Raw genomic sequence first — 15,718 nt, forward strand, 5'->3', positions numbered from 1 at the left:
CGGTCGTCCAGAGCTGATGATGAAACGGGCTATTTCTGCCCCGGGACATCAGCAGGGCTCCGGGCTCTGGCTCCAAGGCACACACTCTCCTGTTTTTAATGTTTCCCTAAACAAATGTTTTCCTTCCCACCTCGGGATATTTTTATTTGACTCTAGGTGCTGGAATAGCTTTAGCAATCATTCTGGATTGAAGTTGGAATCGTGGTAAGGGTCCGGCTAAGCGGCAAGCAATTTCTCACTCCCCAAGTGATCTGTTACTCGTGGCTGATTTGGAAGTAAAAATAGCAGCTGAGGCTGTTTGTTTAATCTGACTGTTACTTGACACCACGCGGGTGTTGCAGTGCGGACTGTTTGCCTCTTCCCCACCAAGAACACCATTTGGTTTCCCCCGGCTGGGTCTCTATTTAGGTAAGCTTCGCGGACTTCCCGTGTCTGGCCGGCTTCTGGACACTGATCTTCCTCAGGTGGGTAGGTTTGTGAGCTAGAGGAGGCTTGGGTCCTGAATCCACTCTCCTATCACCTTTCGGCAGCCTGGCTAAAGAGGAAAGAAGAAGTCTTGGCTGCTGGGCAGAGCCGGGGCTCTCTCCCATTCCCGAGGAGGCATGAGCAGCTGGACACGCAGAGAGCGGAAGGTACAGCCCAGACACTTGTCTGGCTCCTTAGCGTGGGCAGGGAGGCTCAAGCTCATGGCGGAAGGGACGTTCCCGCTGGGCCGATGCTGTGCTGGGGAAGTAGTTCGGTGCCAGGGTGCTGTGCAGGGTGGTATGTGTGTGCCGGGAGCCCATTGGTGTTGGGGCTGAGGTTCTTGGTGTACTGGATGGGCCTCGGGGACCACGTACCCGGAACCGTGTACATGTGTGACTTTGTCCTTAGGTGTCATCTGTCAGGGATCTCTGCTCCCACATGGCTGAGTGCATAGATGTGCCCAGGCCACTGTGCTGTCAAATGGGGGGCACCCCATGGTCCCAGGTTTTCAGCATTCAGGGCTGAGGGAGGCTGGCTTTCTTAGCTCCCCCAGCGCTGGGCCAGGCAGGGTCACACCAGCTGTAACAAAGAGAAAAACTGGTGACTGAGACGTTCTGGCCTGTGGGCTCTGCGAGCATGTGTGTCCCCAAAACAAAGCCCGCCACAGGCTGCCTGTTCTTACACACCCTGGGAGGGCCCCCACCAGACTCCCACAGGGTAGGCTTGACTGAATCTAAAATTACCTCTTTTATTTTCTGGTGGAGAAGAATTGAACATTGAGAACAGCAGTGGTCAATGTGTGTGGAAAGCTAGATAGCCTTAAGAAGAGTCATTGTGTAGGCCTTTCGGGTAGCTCCATAAGTATAGGAACCTGGGCAGCAGATTAAGCAGATGTGCGTAGTAAATGAGGTCCTGTTTTCCAGCATTTGAGTCCCCTTTACAGTAGTGGCTGGTAACTCTGGTCTGTGGTCTGAGCACCTGGTTTTGTAAATAAAGTTTTATTGGCACACAGCCACGCTCATTCATTTGCATATTGTCTAAGGCTGCTTCTACACTCTATCAGCAGAGACCATATGGCCTGCAAAACTGAAAACGCTTACAACGTGGCCCTTTACAGAAAAAGTTTGCGACCACTGTGTTACAAGAACACTTCTTGAGATGGGTCAATTTAATACACACAAAAAAAAAAGCAGTGAAAGTTCTTGCTGTTAGAATAGCTTGTAAGCCAGACCCTTCAGGACCAGTGGCTGGCTGGTTCCTGAGCCTCCTGCACCTTCCAGGGCCCACTTTTTAGGCCTGGCTGATACAGGAAACATCCAGTTTGCTATCGTGGTGCAAGGAGGGTTAGCTTAGCAGTAGAATCACCAGACACACAGCGTGTCCATGTGGCCTGGGCCGAGCAGGGCAGATTGTGCTTATCGGGGTGATTTATAAATAGACTTCCCTGGGTGACCCAAGTCCAACACACATCTGCCCCTGGGTCTCTGGGAACAAGTTTGTCTGCTCTTGGATGACCAGAAGCTCACTGGGAAGGGAACAACTGTGTGCAGTGGGTAGGAAGGGGACTGGTGGAATGCTGTGTCCTGGAGCAGAGGGGCTTAGGTCTCCTGGAACCTGGGGAGAGGAAGCTGTTGAGAGTAGACAGGAAGGCCAGAGATGGCCATGCATCCTCCCACCTTGATTTCTTTTTGCCAGGACAGAAGTAAGTGTCTTTGTCTTTTCCTGACCCTAAGGAAGCCCTGGAGACCCTCACTGAAGAGGGGAGGCCTCATGTCTTGAAATAGCCCTATTCCTCGAGTCTCTGCCAGAAATCTCAGGAATCCAAGCCTGCTGGTGGCACCAGGACTGGGCCATCTTCCTCATTGGCTCTTGGGATTTTACTCCATATGCCCTGGGTTCCTGGAGGGAAGCAAAGGGCTTCGAGAGAAGGCCATGCTACAAGGGCATACAGGGCTGCTGCTCCCCAACAGGGCCCATCGAGGCTGGAGTGGATTTTGGTTTTATTCTTAAACCTCATTTCACAAAATCCAGCCAGTCCATAGTCTTTAACTCAATCATATGCTTCATTTAGTTAATTGGAAAAATCTCAGACACCCCCTCATTTCTACTTGGTTTCCAAGGGTTGCATGGCATGAGCTAGTGGATGGGACAGAGCGGGAAGGACAAGGGATCAGTGGAGGCCTATCAAGACCCAAACATGGGGCATGTAGAGCACATGCTGATGCTCAGATGTGTCACCCCCAATGTAAGTCATTGGTATCACTCTAGAACATTCCCTGGAAGGGGCTGCCTGTGGGAAGAATACAGTGTGATTAATCCACAGCCTCCTAAAGTCAAGGGGAGGCAAGAGCATAACTCAGCTGACCTGGGTTCTCAGGGGAAAGACTGAAGCCAGCTCAGTGCAAAGTGCATTCCCTTCCAAGCCCAGGTCAGACAGCCTGGGGAAAGTCTGACAGAAAGAAAATCCCAATCAACCATGAATAGCTTCCTCTCCAGACTTAGAGACCTCCTTGTCTTAGATGAAGGGGAAAGGGACGTTCTTCTGGGCCATGACACATGGCAGATGAGCAGGCCTTCCCTGCATCATCCATTCTCTGCTTGGCCAATCCCAGGGGCTCCTTTGGCCCACCCCACTCTGGGCTATCTTCCCTTGCCTCGGTTGGTCCCTTCTTTCACTACTAACCCCCTTCCCAGGTGGGCTTGAGCTGCTGAGGGACTGCAAGGCTGGCTGGAGGGAAGGATTTCATCTGGGATATCTCCCACCTCAAAGCCTTCACCTGAAGCTTGAGGAGGGCAGGGGGAAGGGGAGGCTCTCCAATTTGCTTGGGAAGCCTCTGAAGGAATTTCTGAGGCTCTCTCCCTACTCCCCACTGTGTCAGGAGGTTGGTTCCAGACCTGGCACCACTGAGCCTGCCTGCAGGGGCCAGGTCATGCCAGGTCATATTGGAGCTGCCCCTTGGCTTGCCCTGTCCCGGGTTGCCAGGCCACAGTAGCACCACCAGCTCATCCTCTCACCTGGCTGTGTCTGCCACCTTCAGAGGCAGATCAGCGGAAGACTTCAGAGGTCAAGGGGTGAGAGCTCAGGCCCCCTGGGCTACACCCACTAGATGCAAGCCATTTCTTGCCCTCAGTTTGCCCACCATTTCCCCTGTGGAAATCATTGGCTGCGGACCTCCAGTGTGCAAAGTTTTGGAGTATCTGGCCTCATTCTCAACCATCCAGCACGGTAGGTCTTGTGAGCCCCCTCACAGAGGCAGGCGCCGAGGCTTGGAGAGGTTAAGTAACTTGCCCAAAGATGCACAGTGAATGTGGGCTTGTGATCTGAATGCAACGCCCATGTCTTGTACTCACTGCCTCCTGATACCCAGAGCTCCCAATAGATTCTCTAGAAAGGAGGCCATCCCATCACCAGAGTCAAAACCTCCCTTAAGAAAGCTGAGTATGCCTAGAGAGGTGCACAGGCTTCACCCCAGCTCCTCAGGACTTCGGAAAGTTGCCCAGGGTGCTGCAGGGATTCCACACTGCGCTTGGAAGCCTGTGGCTCTAAATGGGCAACAGGACAGGCAAATCTGGGTTCATAGGTCAGCCCTGACACTTCTCAGCAAGCCCCCTGGACCTCAGCTTTCTCCTCTGTGAAATGGGAATAATAACAGCTCCCACATCAGTCCTGCGAGCACTAACTGAGCAAATGTATGAAAAGTTCCCATCACGTGGTAGAAATACAAGAACTGCTCTCCTCACTCCACTGTCCTATTTAGAGATTTTTTTCTTCCCACTTAAACTCCAGCTTGGGCCTATACCTTCCAGATTCACCAAGGAGAAAGTCCTGTGCCTCAGTTCAGCCGGTTCATGCTCACAACTCAGCGGGAGAGCAGCTAGCACCATACAGGACTGACCCCAGCCCCATGGTGACCACACATGGTGACCACTTCCCCTCTTGTGTGGAAGAGGTCATGGATCTGAGCACCTTCAGCACATGGGGTGGGTGGGAGGTCAAGCCTGAGTGGAAAAGTAATATTCCCACCTCTGAACCAGTCTCAGGACAAGGGCAGACACGGCACAAACCACAGCCACTGACAAGCATCAGACCCGAGTGGCCCAAGAGACTATGACTTGTTAGTACAACCACCCTGAAGCAGGGGCAACCTCCCATCACTCAAGACCCAGATCAGCTTTCTCCAGGTGTGGTCTCAGGGCCAGCAGATCTCCTGAGTTCTGAGTGGGATCAAGCGATGCTAAGCCAGCCCCCAGGGCATTCTGAAAAGCGTGAGGATGCTTCCTTAAGAAGAGAAAGGGGGGCAAGGGGCTGGCGCTGTTCTCAGACACAACAGGAGATGCTCCAAGGAGCTAAGTTTTTCACATCAACACAGCCATAGGTTGAAATAAACATGGTTGTTAGAGGAGCATCTTTCAGCTTTAAATTTGAAAAGGAGAACCAGGCTGGCCACATCTGAATGGCTTTCCTTGCCATGAGGAAGTCCATGAAGCAGTTGGGTGTTGGTCATCTCCTTACACTGCACTGCAGGAGCCTGTTCTCCCCTTTTCTTCCCCTGGCCGAGCCGCCTCACCCCTGCTGTGCTGGTTGGAGAAAGGACAGCGGTCATCTACCAGCTACTTTCCAGCCTCCAGCAGAGACATGAGGAGAAGGCCAGGCACAGCTTCAGACCTACGTGGGAGGCTTAGGAATTCCCAGGGGTGCTGTGAGGCCCCCTCCTCCTTATCCCAGATGCACATAGCTTTGTGGCTTCCAGGCCAGGGAAGATGACCTCTGCAGGAGAGCCAGGTCCTACATATGCCTCCTCTAGCTTTACTAAAGCAAATGCTCCCTGACGGGACCAGATGCAGAAAGAGATAGCTGAGAATTTGCTAGGAGAGAGGTTGCTACCCACTCCTCGCCCTGCACGAACCTATGGCAATTAGAAGACCATCTCATCTCTTGACTCTCTGCCTCACTGCATTCTGCAGAGACCTGGCCCTGAATCCTGGCTCTGCTGCTCTCTGGCTGTGTGACCTTAAGCGAGTTCCTCAACCTCTCTGACCTTCAATTTCTCCACCTAAAATTCCTTTTGCATCAGCCCTACTCGATTTGCCAGTTGTTGCACCCATTGAGTGAGGCCATGGATATAGAGTGAGGGAAAGGTGGCAGGAGCTCCATCAACAGGATGGGTGCCTGGGACTGCCAGGGGGCTAACATTTGGTGACAGCTCTTCCAGCTCTGCTTCTCTGCCTGCGTCACGCAACCTCATGGCACCAGTTTACATATGGAGAACCTGGTCTATAGACGATGCGATGGACTCTGTAGAAACCCTGCCCTCCCGTAGTTCTCAGGAGTCCTGCCTGAACCTCCTGTCTCTGCCAAGCCTGGCACCCTCCAGGGCTGCTTTCAGGGGGTTCCCCTCCCCATAGTGCCAGGCTCCCTTCCCAGGGGCTGGAGAAAGGACAGTTGCTGAGGGGATACCCCCATCCCAACAAAAACAAATGTCTCTTCCTCCAGGAGCCCTCAAGTGGGCTTCTGTCTAGACAAGGCTCTCTAAGGTGGAATCTGTTCATAGGTTACAGTTGTCCCTTCACCACCCACTTCCTGATCTGTAAGGGGTTTCCACAAACATCAAGCTGCTGGGTCTGCCTTTCCATTTGCCCCAAGGTCACCAAAGTGAGACTAAGGCTCACACAAGTTGAGTGGCAAGTCCTAAAGCTGTCTGATTCTGAAGCTCTTAACTGGAGAGTTATGTGCCCCAGTAAGTAACGGCCAGGGCAGGGTTTCAAGTTCTTTGCACCCCATGCTGTGGCATCCCAGATGTCATGGGATATGGGGAATAGAAGGACATCTTATGGCCATAGGTCTCAAGATGAGCTCTAAGGAGACCTGTGGGTAAGAACCAGGAGTATGGAGGCTGCAAAGTAGCCAGGAGCAGGTGGGTCCCCAAAAGCACAGTATGGTGCTGAGCAGAGACTCTTAACCTGTAGCTGGCATTCTAGAAGCTGCTAGAGGAGGCTCTCTAAAGACAGGTGAAAGGGACCACTTCTCTGGCAGCCCTAGGTTCCAGCCCCACACCACCAGGTGTTAAATTCTGCACTACACACGTTTCTCCTCTGTAAAGAAAAAGAGTAACTCCTGTGATCCTGTGTAATGAGGCTGTTGTGAATACTAATTAAATAATAAATATTTATAATACTCGGTTATAAAGTACCTTTATACCAGGTGCTCATTCCCCACTCAGTGGATAAGAGAAATTTCTCTCACCTACTCATTCACTCACTTGTTTAGCAAATAAATGGCCCCATGCTAGGCATAGGCACTGTGTGGAGACTGGAAACATAACCTAGAGCAGAAAGGCAAGGCCCAGCCCATGGACCCGCCACCAGGGGGTGGGGTCTCCTCCCCTCCCCAAGTGAATCTGATCAGTCACTGTGTTTGGGCCTTGGGTCTCCAATTCTCCATCCAGATGAAAATCTAGCATTACCAGAAACAGGGCACCCATAAGTTGGGCATAATTAGGGATGCCTAAAATTTCTGGTCTCAGAGAGTTTTTTCTAAATCACTATAGATTGTAAGTCATTACTGAGTCCTAAAATCACTAAGTTGTGAAGAGGTTTTTTAAATGAAAGAATAGAACAGATTAGATTAGGATGAAGCAGTACATACAAGAAGGGTAAGCTTTGCTTTGTCCAGTTTTCCATGATACATATGTCTCCAAGCATGTTCTGTGCCATGGTGTAAATGCATTTCTTATTACATGTAGAGGAGAAACCTCTGCTCTGTGGAGACACGGAGAGGAGGATATGCATGCCATTCACTCGCTCCCTGTCAACCTGGCAGGTGAGGCGCGGGGCTGCAATGGTCAGGGCTTTCTGAACCTCCTTCTAGTCCAGGCGTCCTCCCTGCTGTGGTGGGGATCCAGGACCTGGTGGTTTGGCTGACTCCAGCATCGAGAGACTCTCAAGCAGTGCCTGCCACAAGGACCGATTCCATGAAAATTCCTGTGTCCAGCATGGGGAGCAACCTTGGGAGTGGGCAGTCCCGGGGCAGGCACAGCCGGGTTGATTTTTATTATCCCTTTTTTCCAGGTGTAGCAGTTAAGTGACACCCATGACAACAGCATTTTAGAGCTAGGTCTCTGCTCTTCCCACTGCCGATACTGCCATTTGATGACTCTCATGTCAGGTCCTGCCATTTCCAGAATCCAGGGCAAGATGTTCCTAGGAAATGTGGAGGGGAAGAGCAAGTGAATACATGAATGAGTGAAGGCAGGAAGAGCCTGGTGCTGGGCTAGTGCTCCTTCTCTGATTCTCTAACAGCAGCTCTCAGCCAGGGGTGATTTTGCCCAAAGATTTGGGCAGCGCCAGTGATGTGGGGACTTAGAAAGTCTATTGGGAGTACCTGTGCCAGGTTCATGGTATGGGGTCCACTTGCAGATGAGAAAGGCTCTCACATGCCATGTCCCTCAAGCATGGTTGTACTCAGCAACCAGGCTAAACGGCACAGAGCAGCACGAGGGCCTGTGCCCAGATCCCAGGGGGGCCCACCATTCACATGGCCCCTGCACTCCTGAAGGAGCCATGTGTCCCTCCTCCAGCAGCTGCCCTGGCTGGCCTGGTGGTGGGGGTGGCCCTGCAGTTTGGGTTGGGTACAACAAGGAGGTGCAAGGGTAAGAAGGATGAGCAGCAGAACCATGGCTGCCAGGCTGACCCTGCTTTCTCCCAAAATCTCTGCCCCTCAGACAACTCCCCTCCTGGGCAGTAGAGCAGGACTGGTACTCTCCCAGCCCTGGGAGACAGGGTGTTTGGGATCACATGCTCTCCCTTCCAGATCTTTCCTGCTCCTACTTTTACCTGTGATGCCAGCATGGCTGCTCCTATAAAGCATCTCTGAGCTCACAAGGAGACGCCAAGGGTACCTCTGAGCTCACCAGGAGAAGCCAAGGGCACCTCTGGGCTCACGAGGAAGAGCCAAGGGCCCTTTGCTCAGGGAGCATCTGGCTGCTGAGGCTGGGCCCCTTGAGGTCTGCAGAGAACACCGGAGAGAGTGTCGTGGAGCAGCTGGCAGTGCCGGGCCTGAGCTCCTTCCTAGTGGAAGGGACTGTCCAGAGACTGTGTCTGGCTGAGTCCAGCCCATCTGGCCACCAGGAGCTCCAAGGAGTGATCCTCCATAACGCTCCACCTCCAGAAGAGGTCAGAAACTGCGCGAAGAGGTGCTGCTGACAGCTCGCAGGTTAGCCTTTGTGGAGTGAGACTCTACCCAAGTTTAAGCAGTGCGAGCTCTGGAGCCTGCTGGGATGCAGAGGCGCACTAGAGCCCCCTGCGCCCTGCAAGGCCCACTGAGCACACCTCATCCCAACTCTTCCTGGGATGTCAGGGGAGCAGCAAGAAATTAGCCAGTGCTACAAATCCAGTGCTTTTTGCCCCAGAGAGCTGGTTATTAAACATTGCTTGGTCTGCCCTGGTCATCAGGGAACAGGAACCAGGAGGGGACAGGCTGTGGGAGACTGCTTGAACCCAGCCCCATTCTCCTCCTCTCTTCTTTTCTCCTATGACTTCTCATTTCTCCTGCCATAAGGGTCCCACCCTGGGTCTGTGATGCCAGGTATTGGTCGCCCTCATGTCCTGGGTTAGACCAAGCCCAGCCTTCCCTGTGCCTTGTTCACTGGCCTCTAACTGTAGGCACAGCCCTGGGTCTGAGCAGCACTTGGAAGCTTCTGGGGAATGACCCATCCAGACATGGCAGACTGGCTACCCAGACCAGAAGTCAGCTTCAGGCTGGGCTGAGCTCACAGAGAAAGCATCTCTCCTCCAGTCTCTCCCCAGAGGATAGCAGCCCCTACTACCCCCTGCTCATATCCAGATCTGTGGGTTTGACAAGCCCAGGCAAGCTGATTTCTTCAACCACAACCTCTGGGGCACCCTGGACTTCTACCTGCTACAAGATTTAGAGGCCCCTGCACATGTAATGTGGTTGTAGAAGATTCAGACTCCCACCAGGCCAACACTGCCATCATGGCACTCAACCACATCATGTTCCTGGGGGCGGCCAAAGCCAAATTTGTTCTCTCCCAGGGCACAGTGGCCTCAGAGTCAGTTTGAGAGCCTTTGGCTTTCCCAGTCTATAAGCTGAGTTTGGGTCCAGTCAAGCTAGGCCAGGCTGCAGGCTGACACCCCTCTCCCATGTGCCAAATATCAGGCTAGTGGAGCCAAAATGGCCAGACTGGATGTACAATGACCCTTATGCAAATCAAATCTCTGCTTTACACACATAAGAGGCACTGCCCAGTGGAAGCCAATCTAAGGCAATCAGAGGTAATTGCGCTTTTACAAAGCAATAACTTCCCAGGATCCATCCAGTTACGCGAGGAGAGGGCCTGGGTCAGCCCTGCACATGGCTATATCTCCAGCACCAAAACTGGTGACATGAAGCAGGTGTTCAATGAGTAGTTGTTGAATGGATCAATACATAAATAAGCTTCAAGTCATGCTTGCGAGATCTTCTTCTAGGAGTCTAAACGAACTTATGCTTTCTTCTAGGAGTCTAAATGAACTTATAATTTCTGATTTCCAAAAGTCAAAAGGGGTTACAAAGACACAGCAAGCCCCACATGCGAGGAGCTGAGGAGGCATCATCCTGGGGCTGGAGAGCAGGGGACTGAGGCCGAGGACTGGGCGAGGCCCTGCCCAGCATTCCCAGGCCTTAAGCAAGGGACCAGCAATTGACCTAGCCAGTCACAGCTCAGTTTTATCAGCTGTAAGATGATGAGGGGATCCTATCATGCCGAGTGTTATCAAGGAATAAGTGAGCACAGGCAGGTGCAGGGGTCGACCTACTGCTTCACAGACACTCAACACATGTCTGCTGCCCTCACCTGAAGGACTTCAAATGAGGAAGTAAATTTTGCCATTTCATTGTTGGCTGCTATGGGCTGAATGTGTGTGCTCCAAAATTCACTGAGATTACCCCAGTGGAATGGTATTAGGAGGTGGGGCCTATGGGAAGTAATTAGGTCATGAGGGTGGGGTCCCTTGTGATAGGATCAGTGCCCTTATAAGAAGAGACACAAAAGGGCTTGCTTATACATGTGCATGCTCACTCTCTCTCTGCCTTATGAGAATACAACAAGGAAGTGTCTATTTACAATCCAGGAAGAGGATCCTCACCAGAAAGCAGGTCTGCCAGTGCCTCGATCTTGGACTTTCCAGCCTCCAGAACTGTGAGGAGTAAATGTCTATTTTAAGCTTCCTAGCCTATGATATTTCAGTTTAAGCTAAGACATTCTCCTTGTAAAGCATAGACCATAGACAAGGACATTCCCCTCTAAAGCAAGAGGGCTGTTAGAATTGCACAGAGAGGTCAAGAGCTTGGCCCAAAACTGACCAGCAAGGTGCAGGTTCAGAGCAAGGCACCCTGTGGCGTGGGGTGGTGGAGGCTGTGTGTGCTGTGCATCTGCGGGTGGAGGACCATCTGTGAGCAGGGCTCCAGGCTGTGCATAGACAGGGAGGAGTTGTCACACTTCACTCCACTGAACTGCTTGTCAGACATGCCTGATTCGATGACTCAGAAAACCAACCCAGAAAGAAGAGCAAGAGGAATCAATTCCAATTTTTTAGAGCCTTCTAGGTGTGAAAAAGCCAACCCCTGCCATCTCCACTGTCTTCCTGTTTCCCCTTCTCTAAGAAGTGAAAGCACCATTCAATTAAGGTAATTAAATTCACCCGAAGATCTTGGGCTCAAAAACCACACTACCGGCAAGTGGTCAAACCCAGCAACAAAGCAAACCCCAATGGCTTCCTGTGGAAAGACGGGCAGGGATGAGGAGGAAAATGGAACATATCTTCAGCAGCTCAGGGGTACACCTTGGGCCTGCAGGGGAGCCCCCAGCCCTGCAGAGCCCAGCTGCCTGAGCCTCCCGCAGCACCAGAGCCCTCCCCAAACCGGAAGGACTCATGTTTACAGGCTGAATCAAAAGTTTCACTTCTGTGGATGTCTGGAAGAACTCAGCTGAGAAGATCCTTAGGACATGACATGAAAGTGAAATGAAACCCTCGTTTTCTCCCCCAGAGCCACCAATTCTCCCATGAACTCCAGCCCATGAGCCATAAGCGGGGCTGGCAACACCTCCCAGGACACACCTAAGGAAGCCTGAGTCCACAGGCCAGAGGTTCGGGGTTTCATCCTGGAGAAAGCAGAAGGTGGTAAGGTAGTGAGCCCAGGCTGACTCATCCCCAGTTCTTCCCTGTCTTTACACGCTGTGTGGCACTGAGCAACATCCTGCACTTCTCTGTGCCTTTGTTTCTCAACCTAGAAGATGGTGACAAGGCCACTCAACCTGCCTCAGAGGAGTCATGAGAATGAAACAAGATCACGGATGCTGAAATGTGTCATGAACTACAGGGTGATGCATACACATGAGCCGTGACTGTCACTGTGTCATCCCAGTATTGACTCACTGCATTGGCTTCCTCTGATGGTGATCAACTTTGAGTGCTAAAAGTTGGTGAGACCCTCAGATAGCCAGATGATGATGATGATGATGATGAAGAAGTCGTCGTCATCCAGTGGAATTTGAATTTCAGATAATAATTTTGTTAGTATGAGTATATCCCACATATTGCGTGGGATACACTTACACTAAAAAAGTATTTATTGTTTATTTGAAATTCACATTTCACTCAGTGTCCTGTCTTTTTAATTTGCTCAATCTAGCAGCCTGACCATGCCAGACCACCAACTGTTCCCTCTGTGCAGTGTCCCCAGGACCACCAAGACCCGGCCCCAAGCCCACTCTGTCACTCACCAGTTGTGAGACATGGAATATCTGGGTCCTCCCTCTGAGGGCGCTTTGTCTCACCTCATGGGTGATTGTGGTCCCTGAGTTGGGCCCCCCAGCATCACCAAGTGGGGCTCTGGTCCTGCAGACCTGACAAGCTCCTCAGTTATGTGGGGGACACTTGCAATAGGGCTTGGCATGTAGGAGTTGTGAGTCTTCTTCCGTACACTTCCTGTCCTTATAACCTGGGACACATGAGGGTCTGGGATACATCAGCAGAAGTTAGACTGCATGACCTTCTCAGGCCTGGATTGGCTGCCAGCCAGGAGCCCCGAGGAAAACAACATGGACCTCTGTCCCTCTGCACACCGCAGTAAACCTCTGTCATCACATCCCAGGGTCCAAGAAGTACACTCAACAACCAGAGCTGAAAACATTTCCCAGTGACCAGGGTGCACCAGGCACCCTGTAGGTAAAAGATGAACCAAGCCAGGGACCTCACACCAAGAATCTCAAAGTCTAGTGGGAGAGATAGATTCACTGCAGTGCAGGAAGAATAAAGCAATGTAAGTGATAAAAAAGGAAGAAAAGATTATACAAGGAACAGAACAGAGGAAGAAGTTGTCAGCAGTTGTGGCCAAGGACAGAGACAGACATTCCAGGCAGAGGGACTACTACTTGAGGGATCTAGTCCAGGACACATGGGTCCTGCCCTTCCCTGGCACAGGGCACCACAGGCCTGGAGGAAGGAGGCTGTGGGAGCAGGCAGAGCTCGCCTGCCAAGAGGGACTTGGGGGTCATGCATAGGCATTTGTAAAGGATTAGGAGGGAGAGAGAATTGTATCCGCAAAAAGCAGCACATCCCCAGTCAGTAATAACAGCATCATGAGGCGTGGCATGGAAAAAAAAGCATCATGTGAGAAAACATTTTGGAAGAGTTAGAATTTAGCAATGACTGTGCAAAGGGTATTTTGGTGCTTATCTCAAGGAAAAGCTGATTCATGGGGATACATGTTCAGATTGAGTTTGTTTGATGTATTCTGATTCAAAAAGACCCTACAATAAGGAGAAGAAAATACATATCCTTGGGTGTAATTCTCAGGGCTCCAAGGCTACAGGGCACTACCAGCTCGCCCGTGCGCATATTCACAGTGGGCATGGCAGACCCTTTGCTCTTCTCCAGGGGCTCAAATAGGGAGTCCATTTTTAAATTCCTGCCCAGGGATCTTGTTTCCCCTAGTGTGCTCTGGTGTTCTGCAGAACCTTCTCCACCTGATGCAAGTTTGGCCTGGGTCAGTGGAGGAAGTGCTGGAGGTCTGCAGAACATGGAGCTGTTGAGTCCTGCACAGTTGCCTGGAGGCAGAGGGCAAAGCCAGCATTTCATCCACTGACCTTATAATTTAGATAAGGCATCACTTAATGACCATTCACACTGTGGCTGTAAACAGAGCCCCAGGTAATGTACTCAACAAAAGTTAGCTGGACTCTGGCCCTCCGGAAGGCATCAAAGCCACTCCCCAACTTAGAGCACTGAGAGCAGTGTGAGAGACCAACTGGGAAATGGCGAAGTCACGATGAAGTCTCTTTTCATCTCCCCCTGATAGAAACGCAATCCAGACATACACAGTACATGCCAAGCTGCTGAGGGACACCTTCCCTGGAGCCAGTTTGTCAACAGTCTCTAAGAACAATCCCGTCCACCTGCTTCCATCTCTTACCATGGGGGACTTTTACATATTTGAGGGGTTTTGAATCAAAAAGTAAATAAAATCCACTTGGATTCAAATTCACTAATTTGAAATTTGTGATAATTCTGCGATTATAGGATTATAATTGACTGTCAATAAAATAAGTCCTGCTAAGCCTGTCAAAAGTGTGAGTAATATCATGACAGGTGGAAGGGTTTTCTCATTTATTTAACAGATATTGCTTGCACTGTGCACTATGCTGCATGAAAAAGAAACAGATGTGGACCCCGCCACCAATAAACACTCAGGCTAGCAGGAGGGACAAACATTAAACAACAAATCACCCAGTTAAATGCTTAATTATAATTATGGTAAGTGCTGGGTATAGCCTATGATAAAGGGATGTAACGGGCAGACTTGGAATAGCCTGAAGAAGCTGCATCATCAAAGGGACATGTGAACTGGGCTCTGAAGCACATGTTGGAGTTAACCCGGTAATGATGAAAGGATGGAAGTAAAAAAGTCCAGGCAGAGGGAACACCATGAGCAGAGGCCTTGAGGCAGGAAGTAGGGTGGCATGAAGCTGGAAAAAGACAGGGGTGGCTGGAAAGCCAAGCATGAGGGGAAAGATGGCGCAAGGTGTGTTTGGAAAGAGAGGATCTGTGTTAAGGAGATTGATCTTCATTCCTTAAAACTGGAAAGCCATCGAGAGATTCTAAGCAAAATGTCGATATGAACAAGTTTGAGCGTTGAAAACTGCCTCTTGGTGCAGGGCAGGAATGGGCTGCTGCAGTGGCCCAAGGATTTGAGAGAGCAGCTTGGTCCACACAGTGACCATGGAGATGGAGACTGGTGTGTAAGGAAGAGAGCTTCGGAGATGAAACTCATGGGACTAGGAAATGGATGTCATAGGGAAAGGCACAGGGAGGAGAAGGAGGGGGAGGAGGAAGTCGAAGGTGACGTCAGGTTTCTAAGGTCCCCAGGGAGAAAGCTGGCTTGCAGAAGGCTCATGGACTCTGCTTTAAACATGTGGGTTGGAAGGGCTGTGAGACAGGGGCACCGAGTTTCCTGGTGGGTGGGCAGAGGCGTGGACTGCAGCCAGGCAAATGGCCTGGCCTGGACGCCGCCTCAGTGTGTAGGTGCTTGTGGGGACCATGGTGTGGGGACAATCGCCTGTGTGGTGACTGTAGAGTGAGAAGAGAAGAGGCTCCAGGTCTGGGAGCAGAGGAAATCCAGCAGTCAAGGAGAGGAAGAGACTAAACAGACAGGGAGGGGAGAAGGAAAGAGTCAAAGTGAAAGAGTATCTTAAGTAGACAGTGGCCACGAGTCTAGATTGCAGCCTAGAAGTTCAGTCAGATGAGGAGCAAAAATGTCATCAGAACATCCATCAGGAAGGAGTAGGGGCCAGACATTAAAGGCCGAGTAAAATGGGTAAGGAAATGATGGAGGTGGGGGGAGATACGAAGCATTTAAGAGAACAGTCTTTGAAGGCCACAGACACAAATAGGAACTGACCAGGTCATGATTAAAGATCAATGTTTATTTCTATGCATTCATGACCAGGTTCCAAGACCTTGTTTAAAACATGGCACTGCCATGTGCACTGTATCCTCCATCGTGCTGCCTGAAGGGAACACACCTTTTCACTGGCAAAGTGCTCTATGAGCAAGAATTTTCACCAGTTCAGAGTGGCTTCCTTCAAATGGTTCAAAGTGGTGAGCAAGAGAGTTTTTTCACTGGCATCTGGAAAATTCATTCCAGCAGCAATGTCAGTGAGTCCATGAGGCAACTGCCTACGGGGAAAGCCCA

At 51.1% G+C, this 15,718-nt stretch overlaps 1 protein-coding gene across 1 annotated transcript in view; it reads left to right on the top strand.

Annotated features, from left to right (window-relative positions):
• Nucleotides 1–344: 344 nt before the first annotated feature.
• CUNH10orf71 (chromosome unknown C10orf71 homolog) overlaps nt 345–15,718 on the top strand; it is a 28,572-nt gene continuing 13,198 nt past the window's right edge. Inside the window, exon 1 of the mRNA XM_032171422.2 lies at nt 345–408. The gene's annotated coding sequence lies outside the window, so the exon portion shown is untranslated. The remainder of the gene's footprint in view (nt 409–15,718) is intronic.

This window comes from Hylobates moloch, unplaced genomic scaffold (assembly GCF_009828535.3).
Source record: "Hylobates moloch isolate HMO894 unplaced genomic scaffold, HMol_V3 SCAFFOLD_3, whole genome shotgun sequence".
Lineage (NCBI taxonomy): Eukaryota > Metazoa > Chordata > Mammalia > Primates > Hylobatidae > Hylobates > Hylobates moloch.